Consider the following 22,095-nt stretch of genomic DNA (forward strand, 5'->3'; position numbering starts at 1 on the left):
ATACATTCTAACATGTGTGGATACAGGTAGAAGGCCAAGAAGAGGGTACTGACTAGACATCAAACTTGCCAGTGTAAGGATTTTATTTTACATTTCTAAGTTCTCAAATGGTGAGACAGGATTTTCATTTTACATAAGCTATCACATATAGTATTTTATTATAACAGCCTCAAGTTAATTAAGTCAGGTGCTTTCTACTTTTAAATTCTTCAAATCTTGTGTGCACAGTTCCCTGCCATGATCAGGTTAGAATAGTGGGTAGAGGTACCCTTTTCTTAGGGCCTTACAAATTGATTTACCATTTATTTATCTGTTGTCTTAACTTTCTTTCTTTCTAACTCATATATTTAAAAGAAATAGTATCTATGAGTTTCAGGATCTTTCCTTAGCATTCTCACAGATTTTATTACTTCTCTGTATTGTATTCTCTGTATAATGGTCTGTTCTGTCCCTTTAAGAGACAAACCCTGCCCAGTCCCTCCCCTGTCTGCTGAGACAAGCAGATCTTCCTTCTGCCTCCAGACTGGGTTTCTTTCCTTTCAGTCTCTCTCCTGAAGAGATAGCTGCTGCTGTGGCTCCTCTTGTCTCCCCTGTCTCTCTTTCTTTCTCTCTCTGATTTTTTTCTCCTGGCCCCTCTCCTCTCTCCCTCTCCCTTTCCTTTTCATAACCCACTAAATAAATATCCAACCACACTCTGCATGGCATGCCTATCCATCTTGGTCTCTCACCCACCATGTGGTTCCCTATTTGGGACTTGCTGCTCCTTGTGGCCCGCTGCTTGATTACAGAAAAAGTGACTGACAAACTGCCAATATAGGCTGAAATATCTTTGAAATTTCCTGCATCATGGAAAAGTCTGCTGAATAATATGGGCCTGTAGGTTGAAGATGGATGCCCCAACAGTACAGAAGAACTTTGGGTGACTGTCCAGTTAGCGAGATGTCTCTGTCATTCCTAGAGTTTTGGAGTTGCTTACAATGCACTTCCTGTTTACTTAGGTAATATTATATCCTTCTGGAGTCATTGATGGAGTTGAAGAATTTATAGTTAAAGTTTTCCTTAATACGATAAAAGGTAAAGTAGAAATAAACATTGTAACTGTAATTATTGCTTGATACCTGTTTTGTTATATATACTTTTGCTATGTTAAAGTTAAAAACTTCCTTTTTATTTAAACAGAAAAAGGGAGGTGATGTGAGATTTCCCTCTGTATGCTGTGATTACCATCGATAGATAAAGAAATTGTTTTGGGTCTATAGTAGAGCTACAGCGGAACAAAGCTAGGTGGAGAAAACTAAGCTGAATGCTGAGAAAAAGTAGGTGGCATCAGAAAGAGGCCATGTAGCCCCACCAGAGATAGATGTCGGAACTTTTTCCAGTAAGCCGCAGTCTTGTGGTGATACACAAATTAATAGAAAGGGGTTAAATTAATATGTAAGAGTTAGCCAATTAGAAGTTAGAGCTAATGGGCCAAGCAGTGATTTAATTAATACAGTATTTGTGTGATTATTTCAGGGCTAAGTGACCAGGAACACACAAGCAGCCCTTCTCTCCTATTAACAAATACAAGTTATTAAGGTATGTACCTGCAAGTTATAAAGGTGGGAGGACAAATACAAGTTAATCAAATTTCTCTTTCAGGCTGCCTTCCATAGTCTTGAAAATACTTTCCATTGTGCACAAACATCTGTCACAGTCATTCTGACAAAAATATGCTACTGTTTATATAATACATGTGTCTAAAACTCATGTTTTCATAAACCCCCAAATTTCTTATGAGTTCCAGGGAGCTGGATTAAAGGATCTAACTTTAACAGGTCAGACACACCCCTCTCAATTTTCTGGTCCTAAAAATTCTTTTTCCTAAACTTAACTTTGTCCTCTGTTCTGCCAATACCTTAAACAGGCGTAAGAGACACCAAACATTTCCACACTACAAACACCAGACAGGAACAAAGAGATCAGCTACTCCAGGATGTGATCAGTATCCAGCTTTCTCAGGTCTCCCCCAAGATGATGCTCACTAATGAGCAGAAAGCAGTCTTAAGAATTTGCCATCCCAATTTCTTTAACCTGTTGGTAACTGCCTTTTTATTATAAAAAGAGATGGGAATGTAATGGTCTGTCCTGTCCCTTTAAGAGATAAGTTCTGCCCACTCCCTCCTCCATCCTCTGAGGCAAGCAGATCTTTCTGCTTCCAACCTGAGTTCCTTTTCTTCCTGTCTATCTCCAGAAGAGGTACCTTCTGCCTCGCTCCTTTCTCCCCACTTCTCCCTCTCCCCACTCCCCTCTATCTCTCTCTCTGCCTCTTTCTCCTCATTTCCCATTTCCCTCCCTCTTTTCTTTGCCTTTATCTTCCATAACCCACTAAATATCTAACCGCACCTTCATGGCATGTCTGTCTTGGTCTCTCACCTGCCACATGGTTTCCTGACTGGGACTTGATGCTCCTCATGGCCTGCTTCCCTTGGAACATGTGGGGACCTGCAGTGTTTTATTTTTACCATAACACTCTGTACTGTATTCTCTGTTCTGTATTCTCTATATCGTTCAAACACAGTAATCATTTGGTTTCTTCTAGAAAGCTGACTTTGCAAACTAAAAAGTATGAAGAATGTTCTCTCTCTTTGATTTATCATCTTCTCTGAGAAAAAAGCAACCCAGACTTGTGAAGAGGGATGAGTAACAAAACCAACTGAGAGGAAGGGGGGCATTGTCAAACCTAAGTACATAGCTTAGTATTTGGGAATGTTGTACAACAAAACGCAGACCATACCTGAGTACGTTCCCACCTGTCTGTCAGTAGTTTTGGGAGGCACAGAAACAATTAACATTTAGCTGTAATTTTTGGGATAAATTACTCTTTTGAAGTATTTATAGAATTGGTTTTTGCTCTCTTTTTCAATATATCAGCATTTACATTTGGTTAGTAGATAAGAAACAGAATATCCAAGGGAGTGATTCCTTATTTCTTCACATTTCATTGAAAGGAAGTCATTTTTATAGAAAAAGGTCCACTGTTTAGCAGAATTGTTTAAAAAATATGTTTTTACCAAAGTATTTATAAGGTATTAATAATAAACTGTGGAATGTAAAAATATGAAACATCATTGTATGCTTGTAAATGCCTTAGGATTGCTTTTAAATGATTAGTTTATATTTTCTTTTTAAAATGTACTGCTTTAGACTTAAGAAAGAATAATTAAAACCTATTATCACAAACATGAATTAGTTGTGTTTTTTCCTCCAACTCCTAAAATATTGAGCCTAAATGTTTTCCCTTCTAAGGTAGTGGTAGATCATTTCTGCCTCATACTAATCATAATTCATAGCAGATATCCTGTGTGTTGATTTTTTATGACAATGGCTGCTGCATAGCTCATCTATACAGTGAATGTTGAACAGCCATTACCATTATTTTGACAAATTTTCTAAGGTATTTGGCATCGGTTTTGACAAATGGTCACAATGAAACTGATTCAAGTGGATGACAGACAGCTGACTGCAGTTCTACCAATTGATTTTTTGTCATGCAATGACTCAAAAGGCTAAAGAAAGAGTTAATCTGATCTGACAGCAGGAGATCCATTTGTTCCAGGAACTGAGGTGATGGTTAAAGGCTGGGAATACTCAGTATTGGCTAACATTGCCTGCAAACTGGATAATTACAGTTGTCAACTCCTTACTTAGAAAAAAGGTTATCTGAAAACTCTGGGTTATGTAACTGTTGAACACTGAAATTATATAAAAATAAAGATGGACTTTATATAAGCTTGCTCATCATACAAAGTGAATTAGCTATGCCACTGAAATTTCTCTAAACAATATATATGTATGGAGACTGCATGCCTGTGTGAGAGCTCGTACAGTGGGGAAAGGTTAATACATTTGGAGTAATGTTTTATATAGTTGAAACAAACAATCAAGCAAACACCAAATAAATCATGCATAAATATGTTCTTATAAGCATGAATTCTTAATTATCTTTGTTTTCAGAGTATGTAAGTTTGTAAAATGTTTTTTGTTTTAATTGTTGAAGAAAATGTGTGATGGTTAGTAAATTGTCAATTTACCACAATTTAGAATAACAAGGAATAGTCTCAATATGTGAGTACACAGATCAGGGTGTGACCTGTTTGTAGGCATGTCTGTGAGGGATTATTTTAATTATGGTAATTGAGGTGGGATTATCTCTGTGGGTGGTGCTACTCCCTAGGCAGGGGATTCTAGCCTGTATAAAAAGCATGCAGGGATTATTTTGTTTCTGCTCTTTACTGTAGATGTACTGTGACTAGTTATCTCAGGTCCTTGCCTTGACTTCTCTGCAATGATGGACCGTAACCTGGAACTGAGAACTAAAATAAATTTCTCTCTTGCTAGCTGCTTTTTGTGAGGGTATTTTTTATCATAGAAACAGAAGTGAAGCTATGTCATTATCCCATAATGTAAAGATTAATGAACCCAGTTGGAAAATTTGTGTCCTTAAGTCCTGCCTCTGATTTTTTTTTAGAAAGTTTACCTAATAGTCTATTTTTCAATTGTTTTGATTATCATCCTCCAAGAAACCTCTTTTAGACAATTTTCCGAATTAAATTAATGCCATTGAAATGGAAATTTAGCAAACATACTATATCTGACTGTGGAGTATTTTATACTACACACACACACATACACACACATTTATACACACACACATATATATGTAATATATGTAAACTTTCTCCTCAAGCCTCTAGTTTTCCCATTCAGTGGAAATACGGCTCCCATTGAAAATGCACAATTTAAATCTTAATTTCATATTATAGGAATCATTAAGAACTTGCTTTATATAAAATGTAGTATTCCTGGAGGATACAAGAGAGTAGTATGAAACTCTTGATTAAGAGAAGCATGTATTGAGGGGAACAGTCTGCCAGGATATTATGACATTGTGAAAGCTCTAAAAGAAATTTACATGTGTAAATAATGATAATAATTATCTCTGCAAGGTCTTAGGTAAAACTGATATAACAAAACAAAAATGTAGGCAAGGTGGCCTATAAATGATAGAGATTTATTTCTCACATTTGGGAACATAGAAGTTCAATTTCAGAATGCCAGCATGAAGAAATTCTGTTAAGGAATTCTTTTCCAGGGTTCAGAATGCAAACTTCCCTTTATGTTCTCCCAGAGGAGAATAAAGAGGCAGGATGCTCCAGGGCTCTAATGAGGGTGCTGTCCATAAAGTCTGATCTAACCCCAGACACTACACAAACTCTCTAATACCATGATTTTTTGAGGGGTAGTTTGAATATCCCAAACCTGGGAAAACACAAACATTTGTTGCATAACAGTGGTATTCAGGAGTGAATTGAAAGGTAGTCAAAGTAGCTATAGTAAAACTGTTTTGCTCTATGAGAATAATTTTGGTGCCGAAAAATTTGAGTTTCCTAGGGAAAGTATGTGCCCTATTGGCATGAGGTTATAATTTTTGAGTTTTGTTTTCACTTATAAATAAAATTAACACCAAAAGGTTATGGAAAGATTTAGAAAAATGTGAGGTTGTAAAATCTATTAGAGATGATACATTTAAGAAATTAGTAGTTTGAAGTTTCTGTCAATTAAGGAATTTATCAAAATATTTATTTAATTGAGTGCTTTCTTCATAAGATTATTTTGACCTGCAAGTTAATTTTTAAAATCCTTTTTGTCTCATCACTAATTAAAATGTCTTAAAAAATTAGGGATGGAATGTATTGTATCATTTTACTATTTAAGAAAAATACATGGATCTTAGCTTTTTCATAAACTTGTGTGTAAAAGATTATAAAGTTTTACTAACATATGACATGTTAACTTAGCAGAACACAGCTTAAAATATTTACAGCTTCACAGGTTTTGAGTATGGGTTAGCAACTCTCCATGGTGTCTTTGGGGTGGCAGTCAAGGTGTTGAGGGGAGGGCGGGGTCTCACTGGAGTGATCAATATGTTGTGGAAACTGGGAGAGAGATTTGCTTCTAAACATCTTTTTCTTCTTGTAAGCTGTTGGACATAGAACTCAGTTTTTTCTTTTTAATTTTTCCTCTTAAAGGGGACCACTTCTAGCTAAATATCCTAGTTTCTTATCTGTTCTTCCCTAGGGAAGCTGTTATCCTGGAGGATAGGGCAGTTTCTCCCAGAGTGGACAAATGAGAGAATGAGGAACCACAGAATCTAAAAGTTCTACTCTGCTTGCAGCATCATCACAGAAGTGATGAACCATCCCTTCTGTTAGCCTTGTGAAGCCAGTTGGAGATAGGAAAGAGAGGGGAAAATTATCTAATTATAATATCAAAATTTAAAAGAAGCAAAAACAAAAAGTAAAGAAAAGAAAAAGTTACCAGAGTAAGTCAAAGAAAGCAAGCAGTGTTCCTCCATAATTTTTGCTTCAAGTTCTTTCTTTGAGTTTCCATCATGGTTTCCCTTGATGATAAACTGTAACCTTTGAGTCAAACAAACCCTTTTCTCTTCTAAGTTACTTTGGAGCATGTCATTTATTATAACAACAGAAAGATGACTTAGAACAGATGGTATCTAGGTCTTTCTGAGACAGAAACAGACAAAAAGGCTGCACTGCCCTGAGATGATATTTAATGATGGTGAAATCAGTAGTTGTTTCACCTGTCCACATAGTGAAGAATTATCCAAGACGAATGAATAGAAAGAGTCACAGTAGCAACTTCCAGAAAGCCAGAGGCTAAGACCCCCAAAAACAGCCAGTAAAAGGGGGTATTTCTCTTCTCATTGGGAATAGAAGTTCTTCATGGAAGAATGAGAAATTTAGTCAATGCTTAAAGAAGACTTACAGATAAGAGTGTCTACAGACTTAAGGAATTCTCTTATAAATCCTGATATTATTGGTGCCTAACAAAGCACATCATTTCCTCTGATTCTGTTTCTCCTTATCCTGACTTTGGAAAGGTAAGAAGCTGATGAGGGATTCCCCTCTGTATGCTATGAATACCATTGGTGAATAAAGAACCTTCTTTGGCTTGTTGATAAGGCAGAACTTAGGTATGTGGGGTAAACTAAATTGAATGTTGGGAGGAAGAAGGCAGAGTCAGAGAGAAGCCATAAAGCTGCTACAAGAGACAGACATGCTGAAACTTTGCTGGTAGGCCACGACCACATGGTGATGCACAGATTAATGGAAATTGGTTAAATTAAGATGTAAGAGTTAGCCAAAAAGAAGCTAGAGCTAATGAGCCAAGCAGTAATTTAAATGATATAGTTTCTGTATGATTATTTTGGGGCTGAGCAGCTAGGAACCAACAGCAGCCTCCTGGCCACAAACTGGCACCCACGTGGACAACGAAAATCCACTTAAGTTTGAGAGGGCTTGCAAATAAATTCTAGATACTAATAAACAAGATTTAGCCACATTTTTTCCCAAATGGGCTTTGTTGCTGGAAGCACACTGTGACTCCTTTAAGAGAGGTTTTCCTGTTTCATTGGTAGCAGAAAATAAACCATGCAATTTTGATATACTAGCTTTCTGGGCCATGCTGCCAGAATGACCTCTGGCTCTTTCAGGAGACCAAGCATTTGAATGGGGTTTGTGAGCAACATGTTTTGGCTTGCTTGGTGACAACATGGACCAACTGTGTGCCTAGAGATGGAGTACTGTGCATGGTTCTCAGAGGCAGTGAGCAGCACCACCATGCTAGACTGAGCAGGGAAAGCAGGCAGTGCCATACTTACCTTAGCAATGGCACTGTTTAAGTTCATAAGAAGGACTTAGCATTTTAAGAAGCACTTCTGATCAGAAATAATTACAGATACACAATAAAGATAAATTCAGATAAAAAAGACCTCTAAATGGGTCACAGTGTTGGATAAATGTATGTAGGAGAGAGAAAGAGAGAGAAGAAAAAGAGTATAAAGATTTGGAAAAGAAGTACATTGTTAAAAAAAAAGCCAAAGTCTTTAAAAAGACAGAGTACAGACAGTCATAGATTAAAGGAGTAAAGATAAAATAAATATTAAAAAGGAATAAATTTAAAACAAGCCACATAAAGATGCAATATACACAGAGAGTCTGGATTATGTATATTATTGTGTGTTCTTTGAATTTTTTAACTCTGAAGAAGCTAAATACAGAGAGCCATTTCATTGTATGATTGGCTAAGCTAAACAAGCATGTATATTTTAAATGTATATTCATTCCAAAATTTGGGTCTAAGGATTTTTACTCGGGAAAAAAAGTTCTGCTTTTGTTTCCACAGAGGATGAGAACCTATAGATTCATTCCAGGCTAATATGGTTTGATGCACTAAGACCCCCTGAAAGGTTGCTGTGAAAAAATTACTTTGCCCAACTGCTGACTGAGATGAATCCATGAAGGACCTGATTAACAGCACCCCAAATAAGCAGGAAGTAGTATAAAGAACTATGCCCAAATCTCCAAATATTGTTTTTAAATATTTGTTCACATTTAAAGGGGAATATCTATAGAGATTTGCATTCGTAGGAATTTTGGTTTATTGATACAAATTTAAGATCAATTTTGTTATACTGTATGTATGTATGTATTTCTGATCTTCATTAAGGTATTGTGTTTTTCCAGCTCATTTAAAAATGTAATATATAGTTAAGAAATACAGGTAAATAGATAATCATCTATAATAGTCATGCTTGTAGTCATGTTAGTTAGGTTTTCTAGATATATAGAGATACATTTCAGTTAGATAATTATTCTTCAAATCTTCCAAAGACCACAGAATATGGCATTTAAAGTGTTTTAAGAACTTAGAACCGTTCATGACAATGAGACACATCTGATCCTGGCAGCAGCATTTAATTCAAGAGTAAGGTAAGGAAGATGGGCATTGAAGAGACTTGAACCCAGGATGGGTGAGGGGAAAAAAGACCTGGTCCCCACTCGACCTAAGACTCATAAGGCACCCCTCTATTCCCAGGAGAGGTAAATTGCTCCACCATTTGAGAGGAGGGTCCCTTCTTGTCCCAGTCCCTTCTCATTTAGATCTGACACCAGGGTTGGACTCTGACCTGGTGCCCTCCACTTGATAGATGCCTGCCTTTATAAAAGGAAGGGGGATATGTCAGGAGCCATTTTTCCCCCAAAAAATTATTATAAGGATCATCGCCCTGAGGAGTTTGCAGAGGGATCCACTTCCCAATTGTATTGAGAATTGTTTTATTGACAAAGCCTATCCCACACTCAAATTAACTGTTAATAGAGAGCTATCTGTTAGTGGAACCCGCCTCACATTCCAAACTATCTAGAGAACTAGGTGTGTCAACTCGTGAGCTCCTGGCAGAGGAACCGTCACCTGACCGATCGTGATCTCTTGGCCTACGTGACTGACGTGGACCACGTGGCAAGATCTTGTGCCCCAGCCCCCCAAGCTCCTCATCCAGGGGCTATATAAGCTGCAACCATGACTCTAATAAACGGAGGCTTTGACAAGAAAAAAAAATCTGATGAAAGTTATTGGTTATATATGTGGCAAATTCCCCTTAATATTTTGGCTTATTGACTACAACAGTTATATCTACCAACCTCTGTGTATTATGTATCCTATTTCAGACATTAACAACTTAGCATTTGAACTATGTTGAGGTTATGTTTCATCCTAGTCAGAATGGCTATCATAAAGAAAATAAAGTTGTGAAGAATAAAAAAAAAAAAAAAAGAAAGAAAGAAACTGCTCTTGCCTGGACTGACTGGATATGCAATGCCCACATAGAAATGACTGCTGAACTTACATAAATGTGAGATGATCCTTCGGGGTTCCTGCTTCATGAAAGAGTCTGCTAGGTATTCTGCAGAGCACAGAAAAGAGTGACGGACAAACTGCCATATAGGCTGAACTGTCTTTGAAATTTCCTGCTTCATGGAAAAGTCTGCCAGATACTATGTGGGTCAATAGGCTGACAATGGATGTCCCAATGGTACAGAAGAACTTTGGCTGACTGGCCAGACAGCGAGATGTCTCTGTCAACTCTAGTGTTTTGGAAGTTGCTTACAATGCATTTCCTCTTTGCTTAGGTAATATTACATTATTCTCGAGTCTTTGATGGAGTTGCAGAATATAGGTATAGTTTTTCTTAGATATGAAAAAGATAAAATAGATATAAATATTGTAACTGTAATTCTTGCTTGATACCTGTTTTGTTCTATGTAATTTTATGTTAAAGTTAAACATCTTCATTTCTATTTAAACAGAAAAGGGGAGGTAATGTATGCTATTCCCCTCTATATGCTATGAATACTATTGGTGAATAAAGAAACTGCCTTGACCTGTTGATAGGGCAGAACTTAGGTAGGTGGGGAAAACCAAACTGAATGCTGGGAGGAAGAAGACAGACTCAGAGAGAAGCCGTGGAGCTGCCACCAGAAGCAGATGTGCTGAAACTGCCGGCAGGCCATGACCTTGTGGTGATGCACAGGTTAATGGAGATGGGTTAAATTAAGATGCAAGAGTTAGCCAATAAGAAGCTAGAGCTAATGGGCCAAGCAGTGATTTAAATAATATAGTTTCTGTGTGATTATTTTGGGTTGAGCAGCCAGGAACCAACAAGTGGCCTCCTTATAAGAGGCAAACCTGATGATTAGAAGAAAAAACAACATAGAATATAATATTAAGAAGGGGGCCATTGAACTAGGTGGAAGACTGAATGCTCAGGTGTCCTTTTGAGGAAATAATGTGGACACACTGTGCAGTCAGTGAAAATGGGTTAAGGCATATTCCACATAGACTAAGAGAAGTATTAAAAATAATTCCAAGAAGAGGGGTAAGACTATGCCAGAATTCTGTCTCCTTGAGGCTGTCTCTATTCCACCCTTTGTACTGCATGCCCTGTCTATATCCTGTATCTCCTGGATAAATCATTACATCTCTTAGAAATGTTTTCTCTATGCATAAAATGGAGATAACAATTCATTGGCTGAATATGGATTACAATGTAGGTTCACTATAATGTAGTGGCCAAATGTATTTATTTGTGTTGTCAAAGTCCTAATTACATTTCTTAGAGAAGATACCATCTGGTCTTCTGCCCTTTCTATTTGGTCTTATGCCATACTTTGTTTACAAAATACATAAACGCTTTGGCTCCAAGTGGCCTTATCTATCTCCTTTCTTATAGTGAGTCTTAGCACCAGAGTTCTGTTTCAAATTATTTTGTTGAAATATACAAATTTCTCTTTTCCATTTATCCCATTTATTTATTTATTAGTGACACTAAACGTATCTCCAGTCTTTTGTTTTCAGCTACATTTCTTATTTTGCATTAATTTTTGTGCCCATTAACATAGGCGTTTCAGATATTTCTTGATAATTTTCATAGTATAAAGTATTGGTTTACTCATAATATGTAAATATAAATGCTTCCTTTATTGTTAAGTTTTGTAATTTTGTGAACAATATTTTTTTGGAAAGTTGTTCTTCATTTTTGCAGGGCTGGGAATTGAACTCAAATCCTTACATGTGCTAGAGGGTTTCTTTTCCCCCAAGCTGTATCATAGCCTTGGAAATATTTATTATAAAAGATTATTTGAATATTTTAAAATTACATTAATATTTATCTAATAACATAGTGGGTAGCAATAAATTTATCTAGTTTTAATTCAAAATTCTTAAATTGTTTTAAAGTATACTGTTTTAAATTACAGATTTGTAAAAATAATGTGTGACACTTCTGCAAACGAATCTTGTAAGACTAGAATTGCTAGGCTCCACAGTTTCTATCTAGCTTAAAAATTCTTATGACATCTCAAGTCCATTTTTAACTTCAAGAGAAGGAGAAATTGCAAGAGCTTCAGATTCACAATATGCCTGAGGCAGAGATGGCTCTGAATTCAACTGGTATTATTCATGGTAGACAAAGATGAAAATCAATGTGTTCTTTACGTAGTAGACTAAATGTGCCTTAAGAAAAAGGGCTCTTTTTTTTTTTAATAGGGTGAGAAGTTTTTCTGTCTTAGACTTTCTGCTAAAGTCATTAGAAAATGTGAACAACCTGAATTAAAGTTATTTTATCTTCAGGCTTGAAAAGTCAATACGGACACCCACAGTAAAATTTAGTCTATGAGTTTCTAGTTTCAATTTGAAAGGATTTAAAAACTTTGTAAAATAGTGAGTGAACTTCTTAAATGTGGATTTGCCTAATAAAATATATTGAGTATGAGGATTATACCTTTTTACCATAAGCCAAGAGTCAGCACACAACGATCATCAAGAATATGGATCTTATAAGAGAAGAGCTAGATAAATACAAAATAATGTTTATGGGAAACTGGAACCATCAGCTTTGAGTGAATCACTTGTTTCATGTGCACTCCCATTATTCGTTGTAGAGGAAGTGATGCAGAGTACTTTAGACATGGCTAGTAAGTCCTTTCCTAGGTTCAGTGGACTAGTTTTGTAGTCTTTACATTCCTCTTTCCTCAATCTCTTCCACTACACACATCTGTGCTGAACTGTGCAGTGCCTGGTCCACAAATACACAGTTCAGTTTATCCTATTTTATTTATTAAACCAAGCGCACCGTTTATCAGTGACTTCCCAAGGCACTGCGAAACAAGCCCCTCCTTTCTTGCTGAAATCTTCTTCTTTTGCTGCAAAGGCCAATTGAGCACCGTTGGCCTGAAGCTGCGAGACCTTGAATCCCATCAGCAATATTTCTTTGCCATGTAATCCACACGCAGCTGATTTAAGCCACTGCATCCGGCTGGCTTATTTAAGTACTTACCCCCCAGGGGCTTCATTTTTCTCTAAGGGAAAAGTTACTCTTTGCCCTTTAATTACACATGTGGCTAAGATATGATTTATCTTCCTGGGGTGGTATTACATCTCTTTTGAACAGAGGACTTTCACAGTTTATCCACTCAGCACCCGAAGATGTGAAACATTATGACATCATCCATTAAAAGATGCACTTTCCAATAAAACCCTCCAGTTTCCACTCACATTTGTATGTTTACAGTGAGAATATTGTCATTGCAATGCCCAAATGCCATTTATTAATTTCCACATTTGTCAACTTTTATTGAACTTGTGTCAAGAAATGTGCAGAGCAGTGAAAATTCAAAAATAATTGGTCCTAAGGATATTTGGTCCTAAGAAGATTCAAAACCTCTTGATAACATTAGTGATATTTGATTCAACATGTTTTGTTTATAAAATAATAGAGGTTAAATAAATCATATGCATTCTATCATTTTATAGTGTAATATATTTCATAGAAGAGTTAGAAGTGGTGACTTGTTGGACCCATTAATGTTTGATAGTTTCTGAATTTCTATTGGGTGCTCATCTGGGAGACATACATAACAGGGGCTAGAGAGATGGCTCAGTTGGTAATATGTTTGTTCTTCAAGTGAGATGACCCAAATTTTATCTCCTGGAACCTATATGAAAAGGCTGACCAGCTACAATATCACTTGTCTATTATCCCAGCCCTAGAGGTGTGGAGACAGGGTGATCTTTTGGGAATAATGATCAAGTGTTCTAGCCAACCTGACAATTTCCAGACTTAGCAAAAGACTCAGCCTCCAAAAATAAGGTAGAAAGTGATTGAGGAAGGCTCTCATCACCCACCTCTGGTTTCTTCATGCATGTGTACACACATGTACATGCACCTGCACATATACATACAAAGCTTCTCCCAAAAACTCAAAATGAAGTGACACATTTTAGTAATAAATAATGTATATTTAGAAAATATGTAAAACTTGAGTTATATCTTCATTGAAGATAAGATCTGATATATTAAAAGTAGCAACTGGGTAGATTTCTCAGAGCAGTCCCAGTGTTTGCATCAGTTCCGGATCCACAAACGAACACCTCAGGTTAGTCCTGCCCAGTCCCGATCTGAGTGGCATTCTCCATTTCACAGAGACATTCTTGCTCAATCGTTGTTAAGAACCACCCCTTTTTCTGTTTTTTTTTTGTGTGTGTGTGTTTGATATACAAGTGTGTTTGCCTGTGCAAGAGTGTATGAAAGCCAGAAGTTGATAATGTGTTGTTTTTCTCAATAATTTATTTACTTACTATTTTGAGTTATGGCCTTTCAGCGAACATGGAGATTGTGATTGCCATTGCTGACTAGTGAAGCCCCCTGTCTCTGCCCTTCTGTCAGCAAGCTTACAGGCACATGCTTTATGTACAGGACCTAGAAATCCAAGCACAGGTTCTAGTTGTGGTGCATCGAGCACTTTATCCACTTGATCCATGTCACCTTCTCTCCTCAGTCTTTTCACAACTCTTAGCTTCTGCTGGATTCTGAAGGCTTTCCTCGTATGCTCCCCATTCTTCTCTTTAACTTTTGCAGGCAAGATGCATCGATCAATTTCTTGTTTTTCCAGCTTTGTGCTGGTACCTGATTTTAGGAAGCCCTGAACTGACAGAGACAATGATACATACAATTTCAAGATGGAAGTATCGAAGCCAGTAAGATAGACTAGAAGATAAACGTGCTTGCAGTTCAAGCTTGACGGCCAGAGTTCTACCCTGAAACCTTCTTAAAGGTGGAAAGAGATAACTGACTCAGCAAAGTAATTATATGATCTCCAGATGAATACTGTGTCACAGAAATGCCCATGCACACATAACATACAATCATACTCACACTAAAATTTATTTCTTTTTTAAAAATCAGCAAAAGAGAATGGGGTTTTCAGAGAGAGAGAGAGAGAGAGAGAGAGAGAGAGAGAGAGAGAGAGAGAGAGAGAGAGAGAGAATGAGAGAGAGAGGGAGAGAGAGAGAGATAGTATTTTTAAAGCATGATGAGGTGATCTCCATGAGATTCTGACTTTTGAATAAAGCCATAAAAGAAGGAATGTTCTTGTGGCAATCAAGGGAACCAAAGAAGACATAGTTGATATATGAGAATAAATTGCGTTCATCTTCTGTCATGAGGTGATGCAGTTCCATCCAGAGAAGATATATAAGAGCCATATACAGGGCCAGGAAAATCTTGACAGCAGAAAATAATTTCATGAGTTCTTGTAAAAGTGTAAAAGTTAGAGCTCTCAAATGGGCAGTCGGATAATATCACTGTGAAATACTTTAATGAAGCCACAATTATGGAAAATTATTGTCAGTGAAGATGATTTTCTCTGTGATTTTCATAAGATGAATAGTTTCTAAGTAGTCAAAGTAAGTATAGGATTCTCCAGTGAGTCTCAGATACCTCTGTGGATAAAGTCTACGAAATAAGATGTAATAGTTATAAATAATTAGAATGGATTGTATTTGAAAGATTTGGTTTCTATTTTTTAAATAGAAAACAAGGTCCTAAGGTTGCTTTGTGTCTCAGGATAAATATACTCTGTTGCAGATTTTTCTGAAGCAGTTAAAATGCATTCATGAAATGGAGTCAAAATATAAAAGTGTCATGTTTTCTTCTAGTTTTAAATAGAAAACCAAATGATGTGGAAGAAATATCCAGGGAGAAAATGGAAAGTCTGATAAGATAAATGATACTAAATTATTTTAAAAGGTTAGGTTCACCCGCCATTTATATATAGTGGAAGAATGCTCAGCTGAGTATGATAAGTCACCAAATGAAGGGTGGTGACAAAATGACTATGAATATGGAAGAGGCTGAATGGAAAGTTTCTGTATGTGAGATGGAGTGGGTGTGGAATGAATAAGTTGGTTAATAGACCACAAGCCCTGAGAATGCTAAGATGAAATACAAGACAGAAAAACAATCTCTAATAGCCTATTAACTAGTAAGTATTTAAGGAAAGTCCAGAGTGCACATACAATTTCATTATCTTTTCAATTGTGAAACGTTCTTGATGAAGTCTGTCAAAATAGGCTACAGAAACCAAAGGCTGTACCTCTTTTTTCAGCAGTTACTTAAATCAGGAAACTGGGCACCCCATGTCAGCTAGCACATTCCCCTTTGACACACTGTTTTTGAGGGGTCCCAGTATGACACATGATGCGAGTAGTGAGTTTGTATCACACCGAGGCACTGCTAAATTGCCAACTCTTTGCTTGCTCCATTAAGAGAGGAGCAGGTGCCAGAAGCAATCAGTTTTCAGGGCAGGGGAAATAAACATGGAGAAGAATGGTATCATGCCAGAACAGATGACCAAAAAATTGAAACAGCTGATGATAAAATGCTATGTCCAGATGGCATTTATCTTTGATTTCCCAAAGAAAATATAAATGATGGACAGAAAAAAAATACAATTCCCCAAAGTTATTTAATTCTCCGTGAAAACTTGAGATGCACAGACAGAATGGGTCATATTGTTTAATTTTTAAAAGATCAGTACTATAGACACCGCAAGTATTAAAAGCCACACTGAGTGTAGGTGGTAATTGTTATAAGACTAGAATGACAATGAGGTGTTAGTAATTAGTATTTTAGTTTAGAAAATTGAGAATTAATATTGTGATTTTTAGTTCTTTTCACCGAGAAATTCTCTTCTGACACATTTGAAGGAGAAGAATGACTAACTCTGGTTATTTAAATGGGGCTAGGAGAGCAGATGTCCCATTCAGGTGAAACAAAAAAACCTTAACATCCTGGACAGGATTCTAAATGTGCCTTTTAAAATCTTGGAGACCATGAACACACTGAGATGCATTGCTGAACTCTGAATAAAGATTATGCAAAACAGAGCAAGGTACATAAAAATGGTGAATAATTCAAAGTCACCGAGTTTGGGCTGGCTTATCACCAAGCATTACCTTGCCTTTCTAAGTGGATATAAATATTTAGTAATAATGTCAGGATATTTATTGTATAAACCAATTCTTTCATAACTTTTGTAAGATGGTGAGGAATTCCAAAGAATTCTATGCAACTAAATCAAGTCAATGAACACACACACACACACACACACACATATATGCAATTATATACATAATTTGTAGATGAACCACTATCTGATGAAGATTAGGGAGCATATTTTTCACAGAAATATTATTACATAGGTGCCATTCTCTCATTCAGGACAAAACAACTCTCTAGGTGCTTATGTGGCAAATGTTCTGAGATTCATAACAAACTTTTAAGGACCAAATTTGAAAACCTAAATAGAGGTGAAATTTAGATGTGTGAATCTATTCTAAGGTCTGTCTTATGAGAAATATTGGGAAGTGGATCAAGAAAATTGACCCAAAGTCAGGAGATGAATCACAGAGGTCAGTTAAGGAGTGTAGAGGACAGGCATAAAGTAAGGAAAGTGAATAATTTTCTTTCAAAATTAGTTAAATACAAGCATCTTTAGACTCAAAATGTCTAGATTACCCTAAGTCATATATATATGACAGTATCAATAACTTAAAATTTGTTATTTAATTTATTTTTTGTGCTTGGGTGCTTTTGCAGAGACACATGTTTCTGTATCTTGTATAGGAAATGCTTATAGGAACCAGAAGAGGATGTCATATCCCCTGAACCTGAAGTTACAGATTGCTGAAAACCGTCCTGTTGGTGCTGGGAACCAAAACCTGGGTCCTCTGGAGAGCCATCAGTGCCCTCAACTGTTGAGCAATCTCATAGGTAGGGAAAGCTAGGCTGTATGCTGGGAGGAGAAAGGGCAGAGTCAGGAAGACACTATGGATCTGTGGCCAGAGGCAGACATGCTGAATCTTTTCCGATAAGCCACTGCCACATGGCGATATTCAGAAGGTTAAATTAATATGTAAGAGTTAGTTAATAAGAAGCTAGAGCTAGTGGACCAAGCAGGGATTTAAATAATACAGTTTCTGTATGACTATTTTGGGTGTAAGCTAGCCAGGTGGCTGGGAAGAACTAGTGGGCCTCCTCCTACAACTATATTACTAACAGTGACTACTTTTGACCTATTTTAGAAATTTCTTAAATAAATGTTTAGTAAATAAGTGAATAAATGACTAGATTTTGGATATTTGACCAGGTTTCAACTTTAATAATCTCTAAATTTTAATCTCTGTTCTCCAAAAATATAGATGTGTAAGTAAAGACTTTGTTTATGAAGAAAATGTAAAGTCAACAACAGTATAAATCTTTTATTTGTAGACATTGGGCTTGAGTTTTCTCAAAAAAACTAAAAAGCTAAAAGTGATTTTTGTCAGAGAGAGATGAATGCTGTGGCTGCACAATGCAACTCTGTTTTATTTCTTCTTCTTCCCATGTTACTGACATTTATCAAGGAAGAGAAGGTTTTGAAAGAGGACATTTCTTTCTCCCCAAAGAGCTCTAGTGTTTATTCTTCATTTTGGAATTCCTTGTGGCAGTAGAGAACATAGAGATTCAGGCAGCACAGAATACTCTTTTCCTCCTGAATATTAATGTTCATCAGGTGATAGAAGAAGACAGAGACAGAGACCCACATTGGAGCACCGGACTGAAGTCTCACTATCCAAAGGAGGAGCAGTCATTGATTTTTACCGCAGAGTAGTACTCTAATGTATATATATTCCACATTTTCTTCATCCAGTCTTCCATAGAAGGACATCTAGGTTGCTTCCAGGTTCTGGCTATTACAAATAATGCTGCTATGAACATAGTTGAACAAATGATTTTGTCATATGATAGGGCATCTCTTGGGTATATTCCCAAGAGTGGTATTGCTGGGTCCAGGGGTAGGTTGATCCCAAATTTACTGAGAAACCGCCACACTGATTTCCAAAGTGGTTGCACAAGTTTGCATTCCCACCAGCAATGGATGAGGGTACCCCTTTCTCCACAACCTCTCCAGCAAAGGCTATCCTTGGTGTTTTTGATTTTAGCCATTCTGACAGGTGTAAGATGATATCTCAAAGTTGTTTTGATTTGCATTTCTTTGATCGCTAAGGAGGTTGAGCATGACCTTAAGTGTCTTTTGGCCATTTGAACTTCTTCTGTTGAGAATTCTCTGTTCAGTTCAGTGCCCCATTTTTTAATTGGGTTAATTATCATTTTAACGTCTAGTTTCTTGAGTTCTTTATATATTTTGGAGATCAGACCTTTGTCTGTTGCGGGGTTGGTGAAGATCTTCTCCCAGTCAGTAGGCTGCCTTTTTGTCTTCGTGACAGTGTCCTTTGCTTTACAGAAGCTTCCCAGTTTCAGGAGCTCCCATTTATTCAATGTTGCCCTTAATGTCTGTGCTGTTGGGGTTATACATAGGAAGCGATCTCCTGTGCCCATATGTTGTAGGGTACTTCCCATTTTCTCTTCTATCAGGTTCAGTGTGTTCAGATTGATATTGAGGTCTTTGATCCATTTGGACTTGATTTTTGTGCATGGTGATAGATATGGGTCTATTTTCATTCTTCTACAGGAGGAATATATATACATTAGAGTACTACTCTGCGGTAAAAAACAATGACTTTTCGAATTTTGCATGCAAATGGATGGAAATAGAAAATACTATCCTGAGTGAGGTAACCCAGACCCCAAAAGAAGATCATGGATGTACTCACTCATAATTGGTTTCTAGCCATGGATAGGGGCAACTGAGTCTATAATGTGTGATCCTAAAGAAGCTAAATAAGAGGGTGAGCACAAGGAAAAACATATAGTTATCCTCCTGGATATGGGAAGTAGACAAGATTTCTGGGCAAAAAATTGGAATCTTGGGGTTGGGGTGGGATGGGGTAAGGGGAGATGGAGAGAGAAAAGTGTGAAGGAGAGGATGGGGGGAACTTGGGGAAACGGGATGATTGGGGATAAAGGAAGGTTGGATAGGTGAGCAGGGAAGCACATATCTTAGTTAAGGGAGCCACCTAAGGGTTGGCAAGAGACTTGAACTTGGAGTGGCTACCAGGTGCCAGGGCAATGTCCCCAGTTAGTTCCTTGGGCACCCGAGGATAGGGAACCTGAAATGAACCTATCCTGTAGCCACACTGATGAATATCTTGCATATCACCATAGAACCTTCACCTAGCGATGGATGGAGATAGAGACAGAGACCCACACTGGAGCACCAGACTGAGCTCCCAAGGTCCTAAAGAGGAGCAGAAGGAGAGAGAACATGAGCAAGGAAGTCAGGACCACGAGGGGTGCACCCACCCACTGAGACAGTGGGTCTAATCTATTGGGAGCTCACCAAGGCCAGCTGGACTGTGACTGAAAAAGCATGGGATAAAACTGGACTCTCTGGACGTGGCGGACAATGAGAGCTGACAAGAGGCCAAGGACAATGGCACGGGGTTTTGATCCTACTTCATGTTCTGGCTTTGTGGGAACCTAGACAATTTGTATGTTCACCATCCTAGACCTGGATGGAGTGGGGAGGACCTTGGACTTTCCACATGGCAGGGAACCCTGACTGCTCCTGGGACTGGAGAGGGAGGAGAAGAGGAGTGGGGGGAGGGGGAGAGGGGCGGAAGGAGGTGGAGGGAAATGGGAGGCGGGGAGGAGGCGGAAAATTTTTTTTCAAAAAAAAAAAGAGCTATCCCACCCAGCTTGCATCCAGAACCCTTCTTCCTTCTGCCCCCTTCCCTCTTTGGGCACATAACACCACCTAGCTTAGCCTGTCTGGTCTCTGGGGGCGATTCCTCAGGGCAAACAGGCGGGCAGGAATTCCTTTGTTTCACTGGCCTGCCTGCACCAAGCAAGGTAGGTGCTTTGTTTACGATCTACCCAACCAGCAAGGAGATCTGAGCTCGGTACCAGGAGAGCCATCATTGGGGTGAGTTTGTGACCTGCGGCAGCAGCCCGGGACAGGGAACTCAGAAGTTCCCCATCCCCCCCATCCTTCCTGGACTCCCTGCAAGGACTCTACTCCCTGCATACTGCCTCTCTCTTCCTATCCCACCCAGCTTGCATCCAGAACCCTCCTCCCTTCTGCCCCTTCCCATTTTGGGCACATAACACCACCCAGCTCAGCCTGTCTGGGCACTGGGGGCGAATCCTCAGGGCAAGCAGGCAGGCAGGAGTTCCTTTGTTACTCTGGCCTGCCTGCACCAAGCAAGGTAGGTGCTTTGTTTATGAACTACCCAACCAGCACGGAGAGCTAATCTTGGCACCAGGAGAGCCATCATTGGGCACCGAGATCTGATATTGTCACCAGGAGAGACATCACTGGAGCACCAGCAGAACTATCACTGGGGAGTACCATCACTGGGAAGGTACATCAGTAGGCCAGGAGACCTGATCCTGTAAAAGAAGATCCATAGGAGACCATTCTGAGGAAGAGATGGGCAGGCGCCAATGCAAGAATTCACCCAACAATCTGAAAAATAATATGAAACCACCAGAACCCAGCGACCTCACAACAGGAGGACATGAACACCTTAATCATGAAGAAGTAGAAAAAATTGACTTTATGAAAGTGATTGACGCCCTTAAACAGCATGTAAAAAATGCCCTTATAGAAATGGATGAGAAGTATAAGAGAAAGTTTGAAGAATTGAGTAAGTTAGTGAATGATACCATAGGAAACCAAGGAAAAACAATCAAACAGATAATGGAAACAGTTCAAGTCTTAAAAACTGAGATCGAGGCAAAGAAGAAAACACAAATAGAAGGCTGGCTGGACATGGAAAATCTAGGTAAATGAATAGAGTCTACAGAAACAAGCATAACCAACAGAATACAAGAGATACAACAGAATACTTCAGATTCTGAAGATACCATAGAGAAAATAAACACGCTGATCAAAGAAAACAGCAAGGCCAACAAACTCTCATCACAAAACATTCAGGAAATATGGGACACAATAAAAAGACCAAACCTAAGAATAATAGGAGTAGAAGAAGGAGAAGAAGCACAGCTCAACGGTCCAGAAAATATATTTAATAAAATTATAGAAGAAAACTTTCCCAACCTTAAGAAAGATATACCTATGAAGGTTCAAGAAGCATACAGAACACCGAATAGACTGGATCAAAAAAAAAATCCCCTCGCCATATAATAATCAAAACACAAAGCATACAGAACAAAGAAAGAGTATTAAGAGCTGCAAAGGAAAAAGGCCAAGTTACTTATAAAGGTAAACCTATCAGACTTACACCTGACTTCTCTATGGAAACCATGAAAGCCAGAAGGTCCTGGATAGATGTACTGCAGAAACTAAGAGACCATGGATGCAAGCCCAGACTACTATACCCAGCCAAGCTTTCATTCACTATAAATGGAGAAAACAAAATTTTCCAGGATAAAAACAAATTTAAACAATA

The sequence above is a fragment of the Chionomys nivalis genome, chromosome 3 (assembly GCF_950005125.1).
Source record: "Chionomys nivalis chromosome 3, mChiNiv1.1, whole genome shotgun sequence".
In the NCBI taxonomy this organism is placed as follows: Eukaryota; Metazoa; Chordata; class Mammalia; order Rodentia; family Cricetidae; genus Chionomys; species Chionomys nivalis.